At 38.8% G+C, this 25,998-nt stretch overlaps 1 protein-coding gene and 1 pseudogene across 2 annotated transcripts in view; both read right to left on the bottom strand.

Moving 5' to 3' along the window:
* The window catches only part of LOC149234398 (uncharacterized), a 76,220-nt gene that overhangs the window by 24,222 nt on the left and 26,000 nt on the right, over positions 1-25,998 (bottom strand). The window lies entirely within an intron of this gene.
* Positions 15,596-17,094, bottom strand: LOC149234399 (4-hydroxy-3-methylbut-2-en-1-yl diphosphate synthase (ferredoxin), chloroplastic pseudogene; annotated as a pseudogene).

Below are 25,998 nucleotides of genomic sequence, written 5' to 3'. Positions count from 1 at the left end.
ACACATGAAAAACTTCTACCATAAACAATAAGCGGCAGAGATCAATGTTTTAAAACTCCGACTCCGACTCGGCCAAGGGTCGACTCCGACTCCGACTCCAACTCGGTATCGACTCGGCCGGCTCAATTTCAATGACTCGTTCGTTGTAAAAAATACATTAAATATTTATTTTTTATATAAAAAACATAATTTTAAAGATTTTCATTCATGTTTCCAAACACACAGCATTAGAAAATAGATAAGAGACAACATATTATCAAAGTAGGCTCATGAATATATCCATTATATCAAAATGGCACCCAATGAACTGTCCAATACATACATCATGATGATATAGAGATCAAAACAAAAACACATAACCAAGGAGGCTAGAAATGGCCTCTACAACAAAAGTAAACTGTGACCAATACTACTAGCTACTGCCAGAGAAGCCAAGATCATCTAGCTCAACCTCTAGATCAGAGCCAGACAGGCCAGCCCATGGATCCTCCTCATCATCATTTCCACCTGCAACTATAGAAGTGGTAGCACTAGCAGGTTGTGCAACAACTGCAAGCTGAGATAGACGAGATATGAGCTTCTGTCGTGGCTGAGCAGAGGAAGCGCCTGCAACTGGAGGACTTGGGGCTGGCCCTGAGGCTGGTACAAGTGGATCAGGATCTGCATTCAACTGAACATCCTGTTCGAGTGATGCAATCGTCTGTAAATCATAATCAAGATCCTCATCAAAATCAAACTCTGTTGGATTACACTCCACTACCCAATCTGATGTTGGATCAATGTCTTCCAACATAATAGGATCTGAATCAGGTCTTTTGTTCAGCAATTGGTTGCGTCTGAGCCAGAGGTTGTATTGGACATAGACTAGATAATTTAACCGTTTTTTATCCAAACGGTTTCTCTTCTTCGTGTGAATCCTCTCAAAGATAGACCAATTGCACTCACACACAGTAGCACTGCAAGTTTGACTCAAAATACAAATTGCAAACTTCTACAATTCAGGACAATGGCTACCAAAAAAGCCTCCCACCATTGTGCTGCAAAAAACATAGGAGTGTAATGAGTTAAGCTCAACAAAATTACAAATTATATCCAACTTTCAAATTATAAACAATTTAACAAAATAAGTATTAAGAATTTGAAAATTGAAATTTTTGTTTACCTAGCTCATCTGCTTCCTTGCAATCTTTGCTAGGTTCTTCCCAAAGGTACCTGAGGCATTGCTGAAGGTTGTGACTTGTCAGTGTATCTCCAACTGATCACACTCCAATGGGATCATGTGATCAATGCAGTCAATCAATCCATCTCTAACCTCCCCCTTCAAAGCTCCTGTCGCCTTAGCTTTATAATGATACCGTGGGTTCAAAAAATACCCAGCTGCATGTATAGGGCGATGGAGTTGATTGTTCCATCTTTCATCAATGATTCCCAAATGGGCCCATACTTAGCCACTTTATCCTTGTATGCCCTCTTTATTTGCTCCTTTGCTTGATCCATAGCCTCATAAATGAATCCCATAGCCAATCTTTCCCCATCCACCAACTGCAACACCTTAACCAGTGGCTCAACAAGCTTCACAATCTATGTTGTCTTTCTCCAAACTATTTCTCCATTAACTTTCTTTTTCAATTCTTTGCCTTCTTGTTTGTGAGACCACTGGCTTTGATTCCATTCTTCATTGGAAAATATCTTTTGCAAGTTTCTATGTTGTGAAAGCATAGATTGCAATGTCAAAAAATGAGTAGCAAATCTAATGATGGCAAGCCTAATAAAATCCCTGCCCCCTATGTGTTTCCTCATAAGGCTCAAAATCCATGAATGATTGTAGATAAATTTTGTTATGCTTTTGGCATAATCTACAGTGTTTTTGACCCAATCTAATTTGCCAATATCCTCAAGCATGAGGTCTATGCAATGTGCGGCACATGGGGTCCAAAAGATGGTTTTGTGTTTTTCCTCTAACAGTTTACCAGCAAGAACATAGTTAGAGGCATTATCTGTGATGACTTGAACAACATTAGCCACCCCCCCTCCTCAACAACCTCATCCAATAGTTGAAACAACAATTGTCCATCTTTTACCTTATCATATGCATCCACTGATTTTAGAAACATGGTTCCCTGTGGGCAAAAGATAAGAAAGTTTATGATGGTACGGTTCCTTTTATTAATCCATCCATCTGACATGATGGTACATCTTGTTCTTGCCCATGAGTCCTTGAAATCTTTCAAATACTCATTAATGGAGGCAATTTCTTTCTGCAAACGATACCCCCTTATCTCATGCATAATAGGGCCTTTTAAGCCTTTTCGAGCAGCATGTATGGCATCAAACAAAGGCTCATAATATGGTGAACAGGAAGCATTGAAGGGGATATCAGCATCATACCACCATCTACATATGTAATCACAAGCAGTCTCCCTCAATTCTTTCTTCCAATGGTCATCTAAAGTGGGCTGCAAAGTTATACTAGCTTGAGGACCATGTGCATCTGATGGAGAGGAGGGTGTGATAGTGAAATAAATTTTGATATTCATATCACCCTTCTTTTTCATTTTACCCTTACACGTTTCTTGAATAGACTCCAAAGAGGGAGGAACATATCGAAAGGGGTTGGATGCATCAGTACAAGGGATAGAGGAAGAACCCTCAAAATGAAAATGGGGGTTGGTAGCCAGCATTTTTTGTATACTCCTCTTCCTCCCAATTGCAGCCTCTAACTCTTTTTGCCTAGCCTTTTCTTCTTTAAACTTCTCAAAGTTTACTAACAATTCCTTCCTAATCTCCCCAATTTCATCTGATTCACATGGAGTAATTTGGCCTCTAATCCATGCCAAGTGTTGTTTCAGCATATTAATGCCCCTAGGACCTTCCTTAATTTTTCTACGGCAAAATTTGCAATGCATTTGACTATCAACCATTTCAACATATGCCCAAGCAGCATCTTTCACTCTAGGTGCCATTTTTTGACTTGGAAATGAAAGCAAAAAATCAAAAAATGAAAAAAAAAAAATAGCATTGCTTCAATGTTCATTTCTTTCACAAAAAACACTCTTTTCAATTTCCAGATTTGCACATAAAAATTAATAAGCAAAAACAGATTTTTACAAGTGAAAAAAAATACCTCTAGGCACAAACTGCCTCCTCAAGGTTGTTCCAACAAACCAACTCCTCAATGCTGCTCCAAATGGCTGCCCAAGAAGCTCCTCACTCCTTCTACAATGCTTGCCCAAGACTCCTCACTGCTGCTCCAAAAACAAACTCCACAACTCCTCACAAACTCTCACTCAAATGCAATGAGATGGCTGTGAGGAAATGAGAGGGGTTGGGTGGGTTTTATAGGGTTTAGGAGAGGGGAATGGACCCCAAAGAACCTAAAGGCAAATTAGAAATGGGTTTGGGGTCCCCAAAAAGCAATTTAAAAAAAAAAAATCGTTGTTCTGGATTTTTTGGGCCGCTGTCACCGGGTCGGCCGAGTAGGCTCAGACTCAGCCGAGTTGTTAGACAACTCGGCCAGCTCGGTAATAACCCGGCCGACCGTTCCGATTTGAAGGCCGAGTTGACCCGGTGGGGGCATGACTCAGACCAACTCGGTCGAGTTGGTTTCGAGCCGATCGTTTTTCAAAACAGTGGTAGAGATCACAAGAAGACAAAGAGACAATAGACACTAGATATCAGGTCAATGACCAGCGCAAAACCCACAAAAGGGAAAACCCAATCCAATATTTTCCTTATGAGAGAATAATCAGTTCCAATTCTTGTCCAATAATATACAGTCAAAGGTCAAATATTGACCTTTCAATATCAAGTCGAAGTATCCCAAAACCGAGAGAAATATCACTGATTTTCCACTATCAAAATACCAATCAAATTCTGGTCAACTATTCAGACTAGCAGATCTGTCATTGTTTGGTCTTCTGAGGTCAAAGCAGGTCAATAGGCCAAAATACCAAAGGACCGAGAATCACAAATGGCAATCAACAGAGGTCTAAAGTCACTGCAATTTTCGGTCTTCTTCCACAGTTCAGTCAGACCCATAAACAGTCCAATCAACACTTGGTCAACGTAATCCAACTTCAAATCAGAATCTTCTTTGGCTTCTCCTTCGCATGTGTGGAATCTTCTATGGCTAGTAGATGAGTTTTTGTTGTGTGAATGGATGATGAAATGGTCTCCTTCAATGGGTTCTTTATAGTGTCCATGTGGGAGGGTCATGACCCTTCAAAAAGCCACCTTTTGAGATGGAGCCAACCTGATCTTCTTGAAGCCTTCACAATCATAATTTTGACCATGAAGTTTTTGTTAATAGAAGTACTGACCAAAGCTATATTTTCAACACTCCCTCTTAGCTAGGGAGGTACCTTTTATTCTCTCTACTATTGTCCATCATCATAAGGAAAGATATCATCATCTCCTTTCAGGGAGAGAGAACATCATACCATCATCTCCACTAAGGAGAGAGAACATCAAACCATCATCTCCACTTAAGGAGAGAGAACATCAAACCATCATCTCCATTACGGAGAGAGTATCAAACCAATATGCTCCCTGGAGAGAGTATACAGGACAACCTTCCTAATAAGGAAGATTGCCATTCTCATTCATATAATCAAAGCTCCCTCTCCTTAAGAGAAGGGTTATCAATCACACCAAGCTTCTCTCTAAAATAAGCAAATTTTATTTGGTATAGTGGCTTGGTCAATACATCAACAACTTGTTCATCAAAAGGAACATACTCAAGCTTTACAGCTCCTCTCTGGACAACATTCTGGATGTAACAATACTTGATCATATGTTTTGACCTATCATGAAAAACAAGGTTCTCTGAGAGCTTAACACACCTTTGATTGTCACAATATATAATGGTAGGCTCTAACTCATACGCAAATAAACCATAGAACATCTTTCTAAACCAAACTGCTTCTTGACATGTCGAACTGGCAGCAACATATTCAGCATCGGTTGTACTATGAGCAGTTTTTTACTAGACCATGAAACCATAACAAACCCCAAACTAAAACAGAACCCAAACATGTTTTTTCTGTCTTCAGAGCAACCTTCCCAATTAGCATCAGTGAAACCATGTAGAACTCATTCTCCATTTGAAGCAAACATCAGACCATATTCAATAGTGCCACGGACATATCTCAGAATGTGCTTAGCAGCAATCCAATGTACATGATGAGGCTCAACCAGAAATTGACTCAAAGTGTTAACAGCGTAACAAATATCAAGCTTGGTATTAGTCAAAAAGTTTAAAGATCCAATCAAATTATGATATATTGAGGGGTCAAACAAATCAGATTCATCATCTCGAATTTTCTTCAAATTTGTTATCATGGGAGTATCCATGGACTTGCAGTCCATCATACCAAATCTTTGAAGGATCTTCACAATATACTTTCCTTACCCAACAAATATTCCATCAAGTTTTTGCCAAATTTCCAATCCAAGATAGTAGTGCATAAGGCCAAGATCCTTCATTTCAAACTCTAAAATTAATTCTTTCTTGCATTGAGCAATCAAATTCTCAGCTCCAGTCAGAAACAAATCATCTACATATAATAGTAATATCAAGGGTTTTCCTTTTACAAGTTCGAAATATAGGTTGGCATCAACCTCACTCTTGGTAAAACCAAGACTCATCAAGTAACTATCAATCTAGGCATACCATGCACGAGGGGCTTGTTTGAGTCCATATAGGGCTTTCTTCAATTTACATACATGAGTCTCTCTATTATGAATTTCAAATCCTTGAGGTTGTTCAACATAGACCTCTTCTTCTATAACCTCATTCAAAAAATCAGTTTTAACTTTTGACATCTAATTGATGCAATTTCCAACCTGTAATAGAAGCAAATGGAATAATTGATCTAATGGATGTATACCTGGCAACTGGAACGAATGTATAATCATAATCTTCTCCCTCTTTCCGAGAGAATCCACGAGCCACGAATCTTGCTTTGTATTTTTCCACACTTCCATCAGCTACATGTTTGATTTTATAGATCCACTTGAAGTGACAACAGTTTTACCCTTAGGTCTAGGTACAATATCCCAAACATCATTTTTCAAGATGGATTGGTATTCTTCTGTCATGGCTTCTCTCCATTCTTGGTGTTCCGCAGCTTCTTCATAGGAGAATGGCTCGGCATCAATGAGGCTAGTCATATGGGCTATATAACCTGAGTATTTTCTAGGCCTGTTGCTTTTTCTAAATGTTCCACAGGTAGCAGCATGTCCTTCAGCATCCTTTAAAGTGCTCTTCAACCAGGCAAGCCTTTTTCTAGATTCAGGTGCATGAGCTTCAGGAGGATGATTAGTTTCATGAAATTCTTCTTCTTGAACATCTTCATCTTCTTCCATGGAAATAGGTTCTTTTGGTTCAACATTTTTAGGAGCTTCTTGAACTTCATTATCAATCTCCAAGTGAGACTTTTTAGAGTCTAGACCTCCAAAATGCAACATCTTCATCAAAGATAACATCCCTAAAAGTTTCAATTGAACGATCCCAGAATATATACCCTAAAACCCTTAGAAGTCTCATTGTATCCAACAAAGATTCCCTTTTGTCCAAATGGTTCTAGTTTTGATCTTTTCTCCTTGGGAACATGAACAACCAAAGATTCTTAAATGACCAACATTTGGTTTTTCACCTGAAAAGACTTCTTTAAGGGTCTTGTATTCCAAGATTCGATGAGGACAACGATTTTGTACATATACAACAGTTCTTGCAGCTTCATTCCATAGAAAACTTGGAAGATCTTGGTCATGGATCATTGCTCTGGCAGCTTCCATAATTGTTCTATTCTTTCTTTCAACTACCCCATTTTGTTGAGGATTGTAAGGAACAATGAGCTCCTTTTTTATCCCATCTTCTTTACATAAAGAAATGAGTTCTTTAGAGACATACTCTCCTCCATTTTCAGATCTTAAAATCTTGATTTTCTTCCCTGTAGCATTTTCAATCTGAGCTTTGAATTCACGAAATTTGACATACACTTCATCTTTGGTTTTCAAGAAATAGATCCATGTTTTTCGAGAATAATCATCAATAAATGTGACATAATATAGATGGCCACACAAGGATTTGACAAGCATGGGTCCACAGACATCAGAATGAATGAGATCAAGAATTTCCTTAGACCTACTATCACTGCTAGAAAATCTTCCTCTAACATTTTTGCCAAGAGCACAACCTTTACAAATGCCATCATGTTCAATTTTGATCTCAGGAACACCATTTACACAATCTTTCATTCTAGATAGGGCTTTATAGTGAACATGAGCATACCTTCAGTGCCAAAGTTCACATAGATCATAGTATTATGTAGGAGAGCTTAAATAGATCTACCAAGAAGATGATATAGCCCTCTTATCCTTACCCCAATTACTTTGGCAGATTTGAATGAGGAATCTTTCTTCTAAGCAAGTACTTGTCCATCCACAAATGCAACTTTATAGCCCTTATCTTCAAGAGAAGAAATAGACAACATATTCTTCTTTAACTCGAGAACATAAAGTATTATATTGTTAATAGAAACATTTGTACCTGATTCCAATCGAAATGAGGAAGACTGAATGCCTTTGATTTCATATTTTCCATTGTCTCCAAGTTCCAAACACAAAAGGACTCCAAGAGGGTTTATCCTTACCCCAATTACTTTGGCAGATTTGAATGAGGAATCTTTCTTCTAAGCAAGTACTTGTCCATCCACAAACGCAACTTTGTAGCCCTTATCATCAAGAGAAGAAATAGACAACAAATTCTTCTTTAACTCGGGAACATAAAGTATTATATTGTTAATAGAAACATTTGTACTTTGGATGATGATGGTTCTCCATCTTCAATTGTTGATGCATGATACTCATTTCTCCTTTTTCTACCTTGAGGGCAATCCCTTTGACAATGCCCATATGCATGACAACAAAAGCATTCAACCCTTGACAAGTCAAACTTTCTAGAAGAGGGAGGTCTTCTTCCTTGAGGAGCAGGTCTATTTCTTTGATTTTGATTTGGAGCAAGTCATTGCCCTTTATTTCTTTGAAATTTTCGAAAGTCATTCCTTCCCTTGTGTCTTTTTGCATTAGCAGCAAGAGCTTGTGATTCTTCATTTGGAATCATTCCTCTATTTATGAGGCCAGATTCCTCGAGTGCAAGTGTTCCGTAATTTTTCAAGGTGGGAGGGGTTTCTCTAGCATTGATTCCAAACACAAAAGGACTCCAAGAGGGTTTATCCTTAGCCCAAATACTTTGGTAGATTTGAATGAGGAATCTTTCTTCTAAGCAAGTACTTGTCCATCCACAAACACAACTTTATAGCCCTTATCTTCAAGAGAAGAAATAGACAACAAATTCTTCTTTAACTCGAGAACATAAAGTATTATATTGTTAATAGAAACATTTGTACCTGATTCCAATTGAAATGAGGAAGACCCAATGCCTTTGACTTCATATTTTCCATTGTCTCCAATTTTGTAAGACTATCACGATAGCCTGTCATGTGCCTAGAGGCACCACTGTCAACCAACAAAACTTCATCATGTCTTGCAAGGGAACTTGTTAGAGGAGAGATAAAAGAATATTCTTTATCACTAGAATTTCAATCTTTTGGCTTCTTTTTGGATGATGATGGTTCTCCATCTTCGATTGTTGATGCATGATACTCATTTCTCCTTTTTCTACCTTGAGGGTAATCCCTTTGATAATGCCCATATGCATGACAACAAAAGCATTCAACCCTTGACAAGTCAAACTTTATAGAAGAGGGAGGTCTTCTTCCTTGAAGAGCAAGTCTATTTCTTTGATTTTGATTTGGCGCAAGTCCTTGCCCTTTATTTCTTTGAAATTTTCCAAAGTTATTCCTTCCCTTGTGTCTTTTTGCATGAGCAGCAAGAGCTTGTGATTCTTCATTTCGAATCATTCCTCTATTTATGAGGCTAGATTCCTCTTGAGTGCAAGCATTCCGTAATTTTTCAAGGTGGGAGGGGTTTCTCTAGCATTGATTCCAAACACAAATGGACTCCAAGAGGGAGGTAATCCATTGAGAGCAATAGTGACCAATTATTTATCTAAAATATGTTCATCAATTGCCTTGATTTGATCTCGAATTTGAGATAGTTTTGCAAAGTAAGATGCCACAATATCATTGCTTGTCATCTTGGCATCTCTAATCTGATTTCTTATACTAATAGATTGATTCATGTTGTTGATTGTATAGAGACCAATAAGAGCATCATACATTGCTTTGGAAGATTCATGATCAGAAATGTAAGGAATGAGGTGGTCTCTTACCGATACAAGAATGATGCTCCTTGTTAGGATGTCTTCATCTTGATACTTCTCTTTTTCTGTTTGAGAGTTTGAATCTCTTGGTTTAGCAACCTTTTCTGTCACAACACCCAATACTTTATTTCTAGCAAGTATGAGATCCACCCTCATTTTCCATGCTCTAGAGTCTAAAGTCTGATGCTCCTTCTAGTTTGTGTTTGGTATTCATGGTGATAACAATGTAGAGAATAGTGTCTTTAAAAGCTCTTTGGTGATTTCAATGCTCTATATTCTTCTCCTTAGCTCTGACACCATGTATATTTTCTAGTGAAAGTGGAACTAGAATAAATTTTTCAAAAGTGGTAACCACTTCAAATGATTTCTCAATCCGCTTTAGAGCATTTAATGTAACTTGTAGAACATTTAAATCATCAAGCAGTTACACATAGAAAACTTCTACCATAAACAATGAGCAGTAGATATCACAAGAAGACAAAGGGATAATAGACCCCAGATATTAGGTCAATGACCAGGGCAAAACCCACAAAAGGGAAAACCCAATCCAATATTTTCCTTATGAAAGAATAATCAGTTCCAATTCTTGTCCAACAATATATAGTCAAAGGTCAAATATTGACCTTTCAATATCAAGTCAAAGTATCCCAAAACCGAGAGAAATATCATTGATTTTCCACCATCAAAATACCAATCAAAGTTTGGTCAACGTTGGTCAGACTTGCAGATCTGTCATAGTTCGGTCTTATGAGGTCAACACAGCTCAATAGGTCGAAATTCCACAGGTCCAAGAATCACATATGGCAATTAACAAAACTCCGAAATCACTACAATTTTCAATCTTCTTCCACAATTCGGTCAAACCCATAAACAGTCCAATCAATGCTTGGTCAACACAGTCAAACTTCAAATCAAAATCTTCTTTGGCCTCTCCTTCACATGTGTGGAATATTTTGCAGCTAGTAGACGATTTTTTGTTGTGTGATTGGATGATGAAACGATCTCCTTCGATGGGTTATTTATAGTGTCCATGTGGGAGCGTCATGACCCTTCAAAAAGCCACCTTTTGAGATGGAGACGACCTGATCTTCTTGAAGCCTTCACAATCATAATTTTGACCATGAAGTTTTGGTTAATAAAAGCACCAACCAAAGTTATGTTTTCAACACTTTTGCCACCTAGAGCTAGTTCCAATCCTGGACCTACATCCACTACCATGGTTTCTCCCTTTGAACTAGAAAACTTCCCTACCATCATCCTCGAAGACCCACTCCTTATGAACTTCTTCCTAGAAATCTCCTACTCCTGGAACATCTTTTAAGGTCATTTCGTAACAAGGGACCTTCTTGACAGATTGGGAGGAATCTATCAACTGCTCTTCCCTTCTTGAACCTGAAGACCAACTCCCTCTAAGAAGCTCAACCTTCAAAGCTACCTGCTCCTTGTTCCCTATCACGACTCTACTTCTTGGCGTTGCTCGAATAGGATGGCCCTTTAACCTATACGAGTTGCTCTCTCTAACTCCAATGACGTGGCCATCGTCTAAGATAGATCACCTAGGATTGATCAGTGCCTCTCCATCCTGGAATGCTACACCAAACCCCTTATTGATCATCAAGGTTGAGAGCAAACTCCACTTGAGTTCCAGCACACCCATAGCACGTCCTTCAGTTCCATCCTGCCTCCTGACTCAAGTTGGAATAACAATATTCCAACCTCTTTAACTGCATGCTTCGTATCAACGCCTAACTTCACATCCAATTATGAGTCCCACTCGGTCAAGGTAGTGCACTGCTCTCGTACTCATCATATGTCTTGTGGCTCTACTATCTAGCAGCCACGCACTCACTGGTAATGTGCTCGATGTAAGGTAGGAAACAAGTATGAATTCCATTTCGAACTTTTCCTGAGCTTCTACCAACACAACTACAATTGGCCCCCTTCTTCCACTCTGAACACTTGACCTCAGTCAAGTCCTCCTCTTCTTCCATTGTGAGGTTGACTCCTCACTCCTGCTCAAGCTCTTTCCTTTGCCTTTTGCAATCAAAGCCATGTTCTCGTCATCTACATGCTTGTTGATCTTGTCCTTTGATTGTAACCTTATTTCCTCTTGTATGCAGTTATCCCTGAGCCTATCAAATGTGAGTAGTTTATCTCTAGCACAAACTCCTATGATGAACAGATCCCATGCCTCTGAGAACCTGTTCAATGCCACATTTACTAGTTTTGAGTCTTCTACCTTTTCTCCTATTAATGCAAGATGATCACGAATCTACGCAATCTTCATCAAATAACTCATCATTGAGCCAAACATATCTTTCACTATCATCTTCTTGTTTATTTTCTTGCTCTGATATAATCCTACCAATGCTTTGAACATCTCCTTGATTGTCTTCTTCTCGGTTAATTGAGGGATCAAATGATCCTTCACAGCATCCCGAGGATCTGACAACTCAAAGATCTCAGTCTCAATGATCTTTGAGCGATCATTTTCTTTGAGTACCAAGGTGACCCTTGCCCTCCAAGGAAGGAAAGTTTGGCTCGACCCACTATGGCATTTTTAACCAAATCTTGCCAAGGGCTTTCTGAAGAATATTATTCCTAGTCCTTTAGGCACCCAACTCTAAAATTAATCTGTTGTCACTCGAGCGATTATGTTGTACCCCATATGCCATTGTACGTGGTTGGCCCTGTCAAGGCAACTACTTATAGTTGACCTTTTTTCTTGTTTTTCTGTGGCCCACACTCCTGCCTCCTTCTTGATTTGTTAACCCTGCACAGTTTGTTGCACTCTGCAGTGTCTACGTGTTCTACCCTATGGCCTGCAACTATCTCAACTCGATCATCTTCCTAATTTCCTAAGCTACTCGCTATCGACCGCAAGTCCTAGCAATTGTGACCCCCACCCCCTTTTTTACAGTTACCACTGTTCACATAAATTACTATCGTTGCCCCTGCTAACTATTCTATCTACAACCTAGTCCCTAACCCTGATCTGTAGCCCTTGGCACAATTTTCTCTAACATGAGACTATTGGTCCTTGAAACGATCGATGTCTCTCTACCACATTTGGTCGACACCTGTTGGGCATCTCCTTTCAACCCAACAACCACTGACAGCTTGTTGGACCCCTGCGCAGCCTTCTCCCATAGGCCGTCAAATATCAGTTGGTCATCTCCCATAGTGTTTTCCTCAACAATCTCGTCCCCCCCTTTGTCGACTTTCTGTTTCAAGGGTTGTGGTTTGCATTAATGCCACCCTGACTTGTGGTGCTCGCCTTGTCTAGCCCCACTCACGAGTTCTTGGCTACCTGAGTTCTCTTCTCGTGCCAATCAACCCAAGTGGCGACAGTGTCTCCTTTGTCAGCCAACCACCTATGTGTTTGTTGCCTCACTCCTCCATCTAGCCTCTGCCCTATCTCAACAATCTTGGCGACCAATACTATTGGCCAGTCTCTGTTGTGCTGCCAACTATTTTGCCCCACGACAACTCTAACACTGTCATGCCTAATTGTAGATCGAGCAACCCTGGGGATTGTTGACTATTGTGGCAGTTGGGTGGACCATCAAGCCTGTCGACAACCTTGCCCCCCCTCCCCCGCCCCCCTTATCTCAAACAAAATTGGCTCCTCTACAAATTTGTACAGCCCCCAAATAAATAAATTACAAATTAAAAATTATGTGTGTGTGTGTGTATATATATAATAAAAAAATAACTAAACAAATCAAACTCAAGGTTGTACAACAAATTTCTTCGACCCTAAAAAAAATCATCTTTGTACAATCGCGGTCAAACCTAGCTTGATGATCCTATAGAAAACCTAGCTTCCTGTAATTCCAAGATCAAATTTCAAAGATCGGGATCTGATACCATGTTAGATTCCATTAAACCTAGCATCTGGTAAATTATTAACCTAGCAGATAGCAAATCTATTGAGTAACTGACACGGCTAGGTTCTTAACATTCAGTGGATGCAAAAATAAAATAACCAATCTCATAAAATGGCATACAAATTCTACCCAATCAAAGCTTTTCATTGATAATTCGAACTTACTTGGGCTCTCAACCTAGGATAATGGCCCAACTGAGGAATCCCTTACAACCCTAGAACTAATCCAATTGACCAACCCTCCTTGGTTGATCTAAATCTCCTTGTTGCCCATCATCCTCAAACCCAACACTTACTAAGACGCCATTGTCAATCATGTGTTGTTATAGTGTGTCTATCCCTTCTTCCTAGCCCTACTTTTATAACTTTACATTGAGTTAAATTCCTAACCCTAATCTCCAAAGTGATCAATGGCAAAGATTATGTAATATCCCTCTTAGTGAGATTACCCTTGGGATGCAATTTTGAGTTAGGGCTTTAATAATCACGTCACAAAATTGTATTTCATAACAGTGTTGCAATTCTCATTAATCCATAAAAACAATGAGGATTGTTATTAAATGTAAAAGCAATATGACAAAGAACTCAAGCAACAGTTGCTTCCACAATCAATCACTATAAGTAGAGCCAATTCAACAAGCAAATAGCAAACTTACAAAGATCCACAAATATCAACACATACATAGCATATTAAATTGTCACCAATCCTGCTCTATCCATCAATATTTGAAGACACAAATTAGGGCCCTTTCTTGGCCTTGTTACATTAAGATCACACCAGCCAGCGTTGCTTACTACCCTGCACCATTATTCACCCTAGCCATTCGATACTTCTTAGATCCTTGTTACCTCATGATCGTAGCCACTTAGGCCCCTCATTGTCCTGAAAGTATGCTTGTGCTTGCTGTTACAAAAGGACTAAAACTAGCCCCATCGTTGTCTCACTCCCCTTTGTTGCCTCAACCAACCTAACCCACTACCTCAACCAGCCTAATTCGTTGCCCTTCAATACCTCATTGCCTTAGGAAATTAGATGGTCACCTTCATTGCCTTGAGAAATTGAGTACCAACCTTCGCTACCTCATAAAATTAGGTTGTTGCTTCAAACACATAACTTCAAGACCCCTTGTTGCCTCAAAAAAATAGGTCCCAGCCTGTTGCTACCTCAAAGAGATGTACTCCAACATATTATTGCCTCATAAAGGTAGTCTTCAACCTTCACTACCTCAAAAAGATAAACTCCAACCAAAATTCGGTCACCTGTAACAAGAGAAGTGGAGAGATTGGAGAGGGTAGAATCTTTCACCACTGAAACCAAACAGAGAAAGGGATCTTAAAACCATCCAAGAGCCTTAGCCCAAAATCAAAAAGAATAACAATCCATGATTATCATAATGACTCTCCTCTCTTCCTTTTATAGTTTCTCTTTGGGGTTTTTCCATCCTAAATTCAAATTTGAGTGACATACAACTTTCCCTCCATTTGCCCCAATTTAATTTTTATTATCTATTGTTACCTAAGTAACATTAAATAATAATTCTCCCTTTAGAAAAGACTATAGCCTACAGGGTTACATAGGTTATTGTGTCCTTCCTTGAGCAATTAATTCAAAGAGGACATTACAGTCCCCCCTTCCAAACATTGTTTGTACTCAAGCAATTGCAGATTCCAATCTAGCAAGATTTGTTCCCCTTCCCACGTGGCATCCTCCTCAAGAAAATCCTTCCACCTGATAACTAGCCCTTTGAGAGAATCTTTAACTTCCTTGCCCTTTATATCTTTCCCAAGTTTAATTGCCTTCTTTTGAAACATTCTAAAATTTCTTGTCCTCGTAATCCCGTAAGTACTGCATTAAGTACTTATTGATTGGGTCAATGAAGAAGACAACCTCATAGTTTTTCTTCTTTAATTTCTAAAGAAATGGAGACTTCTTCAATTGCTCCTTGGTAGATCTCATGATGTAATATATGTTTTTCTAGCTCGGTTTCGTTCTTAATATGTACTGGTCCAACGATGCCAATTTGTTGCCAAACTTTATGCTTTCAAACCTCAAAAGTTTTGCAAGGCAATTTGTGCTTGAGGCATCCTCAATTATTCCAAACTTCGTTGACTTGCCAAACTCATTCCAAAACTTGACATACTTTCTTTTCCTTTCAATAGCTATTTTTTATTCTAGCTCTACATTTGTTTTTCCCTTGCATCCAATTCATCAGGGTCCCCAGACTTTATGCTTTCAAACCTCAAAAGTTTTGCAAGGCAATTTGTGCTTGAGGCATCCTCAATTATTCCAAGCTTCGTTGACTTGCCAAACTCATTCCAAAACTTGACATACTTTCTTTTCCTTTCAATAGCTATTTTTTATTCTAGCTCTACATTTGTTTTTCCCTTGCATCCAATTCATCAGGGTCCCCCTCTACAATTTAAAAAATCGTATCTAAATCCTTACAAATCAACTTCTTCTCTATTGTCTTCAACTAGTCAAGGGACACTGACATTAGAACAAAACCATCACGACGCAAAACTCCCATGTAATCCACCTCATCACCCTCCTTTCTATATTGGAAGTTGACTAGTCCTGCGTTCGAAAGTAAAGTAATGACGATGCTTTTCCCCAAAAGGATCCACTTCCCTAGCTTTGCAGCTTGCATCCCAAGATTTGCAAGACTTCTACAGGGATTAATTTCCCTTTTGGAGGTTTTGTAATGGAAACCAGAATAATATCACCCAAACCATCTTGCAAAAGTGTTCCAATGCCAATATTAGACTTCATGTGTCCATCTTCACCTTCACCAACTTCAGTAACTCCTAAATGCAATGGATAATCACATCCTTGGACATACATCTCCGCAACAAGTAAACGGTATGCCTGAACCATGACTACAAGATTGCTCGCTTTCACTGAAAACAAAAAATTATGAAAATCCAACTTTCGATAAATGCATGCAAATTCTATTGTTGATTCCACCATACCCCTAGGAGAATCTACATAGTAACTCATAATACAATTGAAAAGACTTCCATGGTTTGTGCCAATTCGCATTGCCCTTCCATACTTCTTGCATTTCTCCACCAAAATGAAAACCTATTCAATGTGTTCAAGCTCCTTCTGATAGTCTTCCTCTATGTAATCTAGTTTCTGAAATTGGGCATGCCTATTAGCGAAATTTCCAAGATTAACATGAATCTTATCAAAACATTTTGCAACACGCAATGCAACTAACAGAACAAAATCGATTTATGCCACACAAGGAATATCATAACCCTTCTACACAAGGGTATTTTTAATGTCATAGCAAGCATCTGCTTCTTTTTTTCCATGAACAAAGATCCAAACAATATATGCTCCTTAATTGGATATTCTCATGATCTATTCTATGGTACCAACAACATCCTTTCTATCAGTAGTGGTCATTGTTTGAACTCTAATAGGATGTTCACTTCCAAGTGGGACGTTGCCAACCATCACTATGCTTGCTTTTTTGTGTATTCTCTTGTATATGGATTGACAATACTTTTGCCTAGGTATTGAATGCCCAAATGAAAATGTAATATCCGTGTTGTTATAAAGAGAGTTGATGAGGATTTCCATCAGCGTTGAAACCCCTACCTGGAACTCAAATTTCTGGCCACTAACCCACAATGTCTTCCAAGAAATAAGCTCTAACGCCCTCTGCAAAACATTTGCATCCGTAGTGAGTGCATCAGGAATGGCTTCACTAATACCTTCCTCCACCTTCAAAGGACTTGCATTCTCATCAACAAGGCTTGCTTCCTCTGCATTGGCCCTTAGATGGGGCCTATGTTGTGGGGTAACTGTAATAATGATAAGTAGTAACAGAGCAATTGGTACCACCCACTTTCTCATGTTGTTCACTTGCATAGGCAATAGATCTTGAATACTACAAACTGAAGCCTCCATTCTCTTTAGCTAATATGGTTCGAGGAGCGCCACTGGACATACCCCTCAACACTACCTTATTGCCATTTGAGGCCCTGAATTCCATCTCCTTTACCTGGTAGTTCATTGAAAACTTCCCCAATGAGTATAACCATTGTACCCACAATACAACATTAGTGTCTGCAAGATCCACTACGTAGTAGTCATCAATAAATGTGTAACAGCCCAATGTCAAGTTCAAGAGTGGAACCTTTTGTGTGCATGTCATGTTGTATCCATCAGCCACTACAACATTAAAGCCATCAAACTCTTCTACGTTGGATTGTGTAGCTCGGAAGGACTTCCACAATGGCTTAATGTCTTGGCATGTGGAAGATTGCCTCTCTAGATGATAAACTTGGTAAAGTGATTTTATAAAGTACCTTTTGTATTTAATGATTAAAAGTGACTATTATAAAGTTGAGTCACTTAAATGATTTCACTGATCTCAGTGAGAGATTAAGTCACAATTGTCGATCTTGAGATGGCAAGATTTAAACTTGGCCATTGAGATCTAAGGTTGGGTTTTTAGTCATTAATAAGTTATAAAGGGAGATCTAAGGGAGAGGTGAAAATACCATACAACGACACTAGCCTCAAGAGGAAGAGTGTTTTACTCTAGTGTGCTAAGCCAAGCAGGGACCTAAGGAAAGGGAGCAAGGGGCGGTTAGGGGGTAGCAGTGAGGTTGATCAAATTGTTTGTATCTTTCCTCTGATGGGCCATTATCCCTAGTACGGGAGCCCAAGTTCTTAATAGAACAAGTTTGCTAGTTTTTCCCCTTTGTGGGTTTTTCAGGGCATATCGTGTGTCCAATGTGTTATAATGATTTTGTATGTTTTCGCTATGCATTTTTTGTTAAGAACTTAGTCGTACATAAATTGATAAATCGTGTAAGAGTTTGTCTGAGATTTACTGCAAGGTGCAAGGTTTAAGGAAACTTAACATGGTATGAGAGCGGTGTGATTCTATGCAAAGAGAAAATCGAGTTGGGTCAAATTCACTATTTGTGACGACGCAATCGTTTAGTGAGTCATCCAGGCCAACAGTGAATAGCCACACACAATGAATATCAAGGAGAAGTAGTCGTGTGTTGGAGGTCACGGCCACAGTGGCTGACAGTCACCAGGCATTGGAGTGGTTGGCAATTCCAACGAGTGACAGGAGTATCCTCCAGTCATATATATATCTATACATATATATAAAGGAGTGGACAGTTGTGGTGGCTGACAACCAAGCTAGCCAGTTGCCAACAATTGATAGGTCAACCGACCGACTAGCCGCAACAGTGGAATGGGAGCACGGGTCGAGGTTGAGGTCAAGTGCATGTAGTTTCATTCAAGAATCCTAGTGGAAAAGGTGGAAGAGGGTCAGTTACAATTTCATGTATCCAAGTGAGAAAGAATAATGCTAGGTAGGATTCTTTCTATGCCTAGTCTCAGGGTTATTTCTTCTGCATCTCTCTTGTTAGTGACATTAGGATCAAGTGCAATCCAAATCATCTGCTACTAGTGACATTAAGATAAAGTCCAAAGAATCTCATATGGGTGCTCTGGTGCGTAGGTTCTCCAGTGGTGGGTGCTTCGGATGGGTTCTTCGTTGACTGCTATGGATGGTTTCTCCCAGTCCTTGGGATATCCAGTCCCATAAGATATTTGTCTTGTCCATTGCTATAGGTTCGAGGTTCCATGGGTTCCCTCCCCCTTCACAACTTGTAATTATACGGTGCATCGTGCTTCACTGCTTGGGATTCTATCGTCCCATGCGCTAGCGCTATAGACAAACGTCACCAAAAGCAGAGTCATCATGGGGGGTTAGATAAGCAAAGTCGTTGGGACTCTGAGAGTGGCAAACACTAGCAATGCAAAAACGACAAGATAACATCTACCACCAACATTTGTGTGAACACGGTCCACTCTGGGAGGCAGAAACCAAGGCGAGTCAATGCACAGGGTGTGGATGAAGCCAATAGTAGCTAGACGTCAAGGGCGAAGTACGTAGGGGGTCAGCACTGAGGAAAAATTGGTTACAGTTGTTCCACGAATATTGCAGCACACGTAGTGGTTGAGTTAAGCCACCACAACAGAGAGAGCTCGAGGAGTGAGCAGTTGCACATAACTGAGGCAGAGTCGAAATGACAGCCACAAATCAATGGTGCAGAGGTTCGAGACAGTTGTGGTTCAGGTGGCACAATAGCAACGAGTTGGCAGACAGCAGTGGGTCAAATGCAAGGCCACATAGCACATAACACAGTGGGTCAAATGCAAGGCCACATAGCACATAACAGTTATCGAATGAGGATTGACTAGCATGACAGAGCGGCTATAGTCGTAACAAGAAAATGGCAACATCGAGGACTAGAAGATTAAAAAAATTACTGCTCTATTAAACTTCTGAAGTGTTCGAGCAGTGCACGCAATTTCCAGGCAGGGAACAGAGGCTCCACGTAGAATCGGGAAATGTGTATAAAGGTCCAGGCAATGGGTGGAAGTTTTGAGCAGCGGGCAACAAGCTCAAGCAGTATGCAGTAAATCCAAGCAGCATGTTCGAGCAGTAGGGTCGGGCAGTGTGTAGCAGAGGGCTAAAATAGCCAGACCAAGATGGTCAGTGATTGGAACTCCAAGTATGAAACCTAGGTTAATTTATGGCTAGCTCTCTCCTAGTTAAAGCTAAGGGGGGTGGTCCTTAAATGAACGTTAAATGAAATGTGAATTTTCTAGGAAACTAAGGTTGGTGGGACTACTTCAAGATATGAGCAAGCTTGTGAATATATGAGCAATATAAAAATGTATATTCAATGATAACCAATACAATATTCAAGAGATAAGCATGTAAACCAGTGCCTTGTAAATAATTGTTCAAATGAAATAATAAAATACTTGCTCAAATAGATATTCAAAGTAAGATGACAAGTAGTCTTGCAAAACATAACAATGTTAGATGAAATATCAAATATCACTTGCAAGATACAAAGGGAATATTATGCTTGCAAAGAAATGTTCAAGTAAAGATAATATCATATAAGCATATACATCAAGCAATTTGACAAGTAAAGCGAAGATAGCAAAATGAAAATCTATACTACTTGCAATATGCTACTCAAATGAGATTTCAATGGACCCAAGTATTACTTGCAAAAGTAAATGTTGCACTTGCTAAATGAAATACTTAACAAGAAAAGATCATAACTTCAATAAATAGAGGCCATCAATCATGACTAGTACATGAGATAAAAAAAAATTGCAAGTAAATTTGAAAATGCTCTAAAGTAAGAAAATTAGAATGATATGCAAACCAGCTAAGGTAAGATGCAATTATCTTGGTTAATTTCAATCTATATGCCTATTATAGGTAAGAGATTCTCTCTTCAACCTTTTACCAAGGGGTAAAGATATGCAAGGAAGAGGGGCTGAGGAGGCACAAGCCTGTCATTAACGATGCCCTTCCCCTAATCCTTACAAACCATGTGTGTCGCCGTTCTTACAAAGGGACAAAACCACATTCATAATTCTAGGGTCACACACTTTGCCTTACTTTGTACCAAATGGAAGAAATTTCAAGGAAAATCTTTCTCCTATTATGTCTATCCAGCCAAGCTTATGATTGGAGGTAAATTTTAAATGTGCAAGTCTAAATTAGAATCCCTAATATGAAATCCTTGAATGTTATTACTTTACAAATAGAAGTGTTGATAGTAATGCTTCAAAAATAAGTGAAATGAGATCATTTCTAAAATAAATTGCACCAATAACTTCAATGGAAAAGTACAGTGAAACTAGCTCAATGTTACTTCACAATTGTTGCATGTGCTTCACCAATTGTTTGCAAGTAAATGAGCTAAGTGAAATGATACAAGTAAGTTACTTAAAGTAAATTGCTTCAAGTAAATAACGACAATGTAATGCTTCAATTAATATCAACAATAACCAAAATAACATGTAACATAAGTTGACAAAATAATGAAGCATGTACTCAAATGAATTATGAAACAATTCACCAAGTTGAGTAAAATGGATTAGTGAACAAACCAAAGTTTGCAAAAAAATGTAAAGTGCTTGCACATAAAATGAGTTGCTCAAAAGTAAATTGCCAATCTTGTAACTTAGGCAACAACAAGTTGAACAATGCAAGAGCTCAAGTAATGAAATAGCAAAACTTGATTAGTTTAAACTAGTGAATAAAAGGGGATGTGAGTATTGTGTTAACTCTATGCATTAACCATATGTGAATTAGATTAACAAACTAAACATGCATGCAAGTAAATTAGATGTAACAGTCAAGAACTAGAACATGCAAGTCAATCCACCCTATAGAGTCCTCCTTCTAAATAAGAAGGTGGGATACCATGGCAGAATTTCCCAAGCTCTCTAAAACCAAAAAAGAATAATTTTATTGGAGTTGTGTTACAATGAGGAGAAGCCTTTCAAAAGGTGCCAAATGAATGAACAAGAAGTTTACAAAAAGCCAAATCTCCTCCTTAAGCAAGGTAAAACTTAGCAAACAAAACTACAAATGAAACTTCCTCTAATTTGAAATACAATAGATTGTTATTGCAACAACAAATCAGCCTTAAAGATGGTGGAAAATTTCGCTTGGGCAAAGGTGGATGAGCCTCCTAAAGCCCACGGCCTAACCAAGAAAATTCATGCCCTCAAATGCAACTCAGCCTTGCAGAAAATTAGTGTCTTTAGATGCCCATGGCCTCCTTAAAATCTAGCTCCAAACATGTGCCAAGGTCCTGCAAACAATTTGTTAGGTGTTTCAAGTGAAAAACTCCCTCCAACTGTCACAAGATGAGTTAGCAAATGCTTCAAACAAGGGCTGCAAAACAAGTCAAATATTAGTGGAAGGTTAGTCAAGGAAATGCAATACATATACAAAATCTAATCTACAAGAGCCAAGCTAAAGAGTGAGTAAACTCTCCTCTTTGCTTGGCCATTTTCAAGCTCTTGAAATAGCAAATTTGAAACAATGAAGCATAAAATTTAGGAAAATGATTTGAATTTGAGAATACTTGGCTTGTATATAAACTATGGCTAACACCCCTGCAAAACCACTTGTAAGATTAGACTATGAAGTTCAAAGAAAAAATTAGAGTTTCTTCGAGAGTGTATCCAAAGTGGGTTGGTCTCTCCAAAGACTTCCCTTCATGCTTGATCTTTGATCCCAAAAATATGTTCCTTCTACAAAACTTCAACCAAAGATTAGTTCCATATAGATTTAGCAATAAACAATGATAAAAAAATCGAGAGATTTATGTGAAACCAACTAAAGCATTCTATATCTAGAGCAAACTTCTAAAACATATGTCAATGCAAGATAGCTCTACATCAACACATCTCTAAGAGTATATGGAAATAAATTAGATCATAACATAAGTAGAAGGAAATAATAGCAAGGATCAAAAATTCATACCACACTCAAAGAGGAAGAACACCTCATGAATGAAACCCCAAAGTCTTTATTGATATTTTGAAAGTGTAAGAGGCAGCAACGCTTCCACAAGCACAATAGCTAATATCAAGAATACATAATGAAAGCCCAATGGGTCTCGCTATACAAAATTGGGAAGAAATTCCGATGGTTTCAATTTGAGAAGATCCCAAGAAGAGCAAGTCAAATTTCAAGTGGAGAGAAGCTATAACACGTGCTCTTTACCCAAATCGAATTCCTCTAGCTAACCCAACATATCTCCTCCAAGAAATTCAATCTCTCCATGTGTGAAGCCAAGAAACGCCAACTGTAGAACAAGGAGAGAGTTATCTCTCACATGATCTCAACCTCTAAACCAAATGATGACACCTCTCCCCTCCAAGGAAAGCGCAGAGCCTACAACAAAAAATGTGTGGACCTCCTTAGGGAATGCATAGATCCCTATCTCAAGTGTTGATACCATGTGTGGTGAGAAGTGGAGTTAAAGTGGAGACAAGACTCCATTGATCTCTCCATCTCAATATTCCTTAGATATTCTTCAATATGCAATTATCTCCCAAAAAAAAAGATTTGCCAAGTCACTAAATCGAATTCCTCTTTTGTAGTAAGGAAATTGTTTTCCCCATGTACTCAAAATGCTTTAATGATATCATGTGTCAAACCATCTCCCACTTGTACTTTGACTTGACTCTTAACTTGAGATAATTTCGATGTCATTTTGTCACATTGAGTTTTTTTTTTCTCTATTTATTTAATTTATGGGCTAATTTATTGCCACATTTTCCACTAAACTTAGAAAAAGTGGGTTTTGAGATTCTACAACTTATTTTTTACCCCGCAAAGTGTGTCTTAGTAGAAAGTTGAGGGTGAAAGGTGTAATTTTGAGCACACATACCCCATACAACTTCTCTAGACATCACTTATTACATTTTACAATCAGAATTTATTGAAATTTCCGTCTAGCGGGAAATTTAAAAAATTAAAAAACTAACCCCTAGACCCAATCAAATTTCGTGAAATTTTACGAGTGATCTATTATGGTAATATACAATGACTCTAGACACTAGGACTCACCCAAGGCCTCAACATCAAGCCGCACTCTGGCTTTGAGGTCATACTTAAGAGGAAAAAACTCAATTAATTATTACGTCCCCAAAAGTACCTAATAATTAACCAAGTGAAAAAAACCTCCCAAAGTAAACTCACTTTATGATAATGTCCCAAGTTACCTAGGGTTGTTACATGACTCAATTCATCACACTAGCATCACTTTACATCATCCTCGCAGGGCTTCCGTGATCCAGATTTAAACAGGAACGCAACAAATTACAGAGATAACCATAAACACAGAGATGCAACGGAAATAATACTTCATTTCATTAATGTAAAATACTGAAACGTGCTTACAAACAGAAATGGAAATAAACCAGCTAGGGCGATGATAGCTTTATCTCTAAGAAGAGATGTGGCGGCTACATGCCTCTAAACTGTGTTCCAATGAGGCTTGAAGGCCTATTTATTGTTGAGAAACAATGGAAAACCCTAAACATCCAAAAACCAAACCCTAGAAGATGAATCGCCAAACTGTGGGCCCCGTTTCGGGTAAATTGGTACATCAACTTCCTGGGGTCGTAACTTTGGCACCCGATCTTCATTTGACGCGTACAATAGCTCGTTAGAAAGATCTATCCGAGCACTACAACTTTGAGAAGAGCAACATCGGTCCATGGACCCATGTTGCTCCTAGATTTCCCAAAAAACGTCATTTAGGGCCTCAAAACAACTCCGGAAATTCAGGACCCGAAAAAACTGCTAAAAATAGTAAATTGTGCTACAAATAAGGAAACTGAAAAACTGAAAGAGACAGTTGTGGGGGTCCAAGTGGGATAGGTGGGTGGCCACCAACATCCATCTGGATCATTCCGAAATCTGAGTACAACATAGAAGAAGATGAGAAAAAGAAGTTGAGTTAAAAAACTTTGATGGTACATGAAGCCTCTAACATATCCTCGAGCACGAAGTCTTCAAAAAAATTTAGGTGCAACTTTCAGTGGTAAATAAAGTCCATGTAAGACGTAATACTGGAATGTCCCAGTGTGATCAATCCGTGGCACCACCATTCGTGAGGTTCTCCTTCCAAATGAAGGGTAGTGAATTTGATGGCCTTTGCTTCCAAAATTGGGTTAAGTTGGAAGTGTCTAGCTTTTTGTACCCAAGACCTTACCGAATATTTGGATGCCCCATCGAAGGATGGGTTGGACAGTTTCCCAACTTTGCGCAATAAATCAAAGTTTTATTGTGCCCCTATTATTGATCTCCAAACCTATTTTTGTACTTCATGTTACTTAACTTCGTAAAGGTCATAGTTGCTCAAATATCCTCTCCTAATGACACATACTCACGAAAATATTCTTAAAAACCTTCGTTATGTTTTAGTGATTCTTGGTTCATTGCTCCCTAACCATTGAGAAACTAGGGTAGAAGAGGTCTAGGGGTCATCTTACTGGTTGCCCTTGTGTTAGTTTGTGCAGGGATGTTAAAAGGAACAAGAATATAGTTGTTGCTTCCCTATGCCCAACTCCGGTTGCCTCCATTAGATCCACTAGCACCGTTGTTACTGAGATTTGCCAAAATCTAAGTAAGAAGTTGGGCCACCAGCTAATGCCCTTGCGCCATATGTTGCTACCCTCTTGCTAGCTCCCCCAAGATGTCTAAGGGATCAATCTCTGGTGGTTGCTCTTCCCTATCTTTCATCACTGAACTTGTATGATTATTACTACCCTTCCTTTTTCATGATTGTACTATCCTCCTAGAACATCCAAAAATAATATGCTCGCAGGCTAGCAAGATTCACAACTTTGATACCATTTCAATATCCCTCTTAGTGAGATTACCCTTGGGATGCAATTTTGAGTTAGGGTTTCAATAATCACATGACAGAATTGTATTTCATAACGATGTTGCAATACTCATCAATCTATAAAAATAGTGATGATCTTTACTGAATGTACAAGTAGTATGACAAAGAACTCAAGCTACAGTTGCTTCCACAAGTAATCACTATAAGTAGGCCAATTCAACAAGCAAATAGCAAACTTACAAAGATCCACAAATATCAACACAAACATAGCTTACTAAATTGTAGCAAATCATGCACCATCCATAAATAGTGGAAGACACAAATTATGGCCCTGTGTTGGCCTTGATACCACAAGATCACACAAGTCGGCCTCGCTTACTACCATGCAATATTATTCACCTTGGTTGCCTCGAACCCTAGTCAACCAGTACTACTTAGATCCTTGTTGCCTCCTCGTCGTGGCCCCTTGGGCCCCTCAGTGTCCTGAAAGTATCCTTATCAATGTTACGTTTATCATTATCGGCAATTTATCGTTAGGGATCCAAATTTTTAATTATCAACAATATCATGGCAAATATCAGAAATTATCAAGAAA

Source organism: Pinus tabuliformis, chromosome 8 (genome assembly GCF_031772625.1).
Source record: "Pinus tabuliformis cultivar Carrire ecotype Pingquan chromosome 8, CPIR1, whole genome shotgun sequence".
NCBI lineage: Eukaryota > Viridiplantae > Streptophyta > Pinopsida > Pinales > Pinaceae > Pinus > Pinus tabuliformis.
Note: the sequence above shows the minus strand (reverse complement) of the source record. Positions and strands in the feature narration are given on the sequence as shown.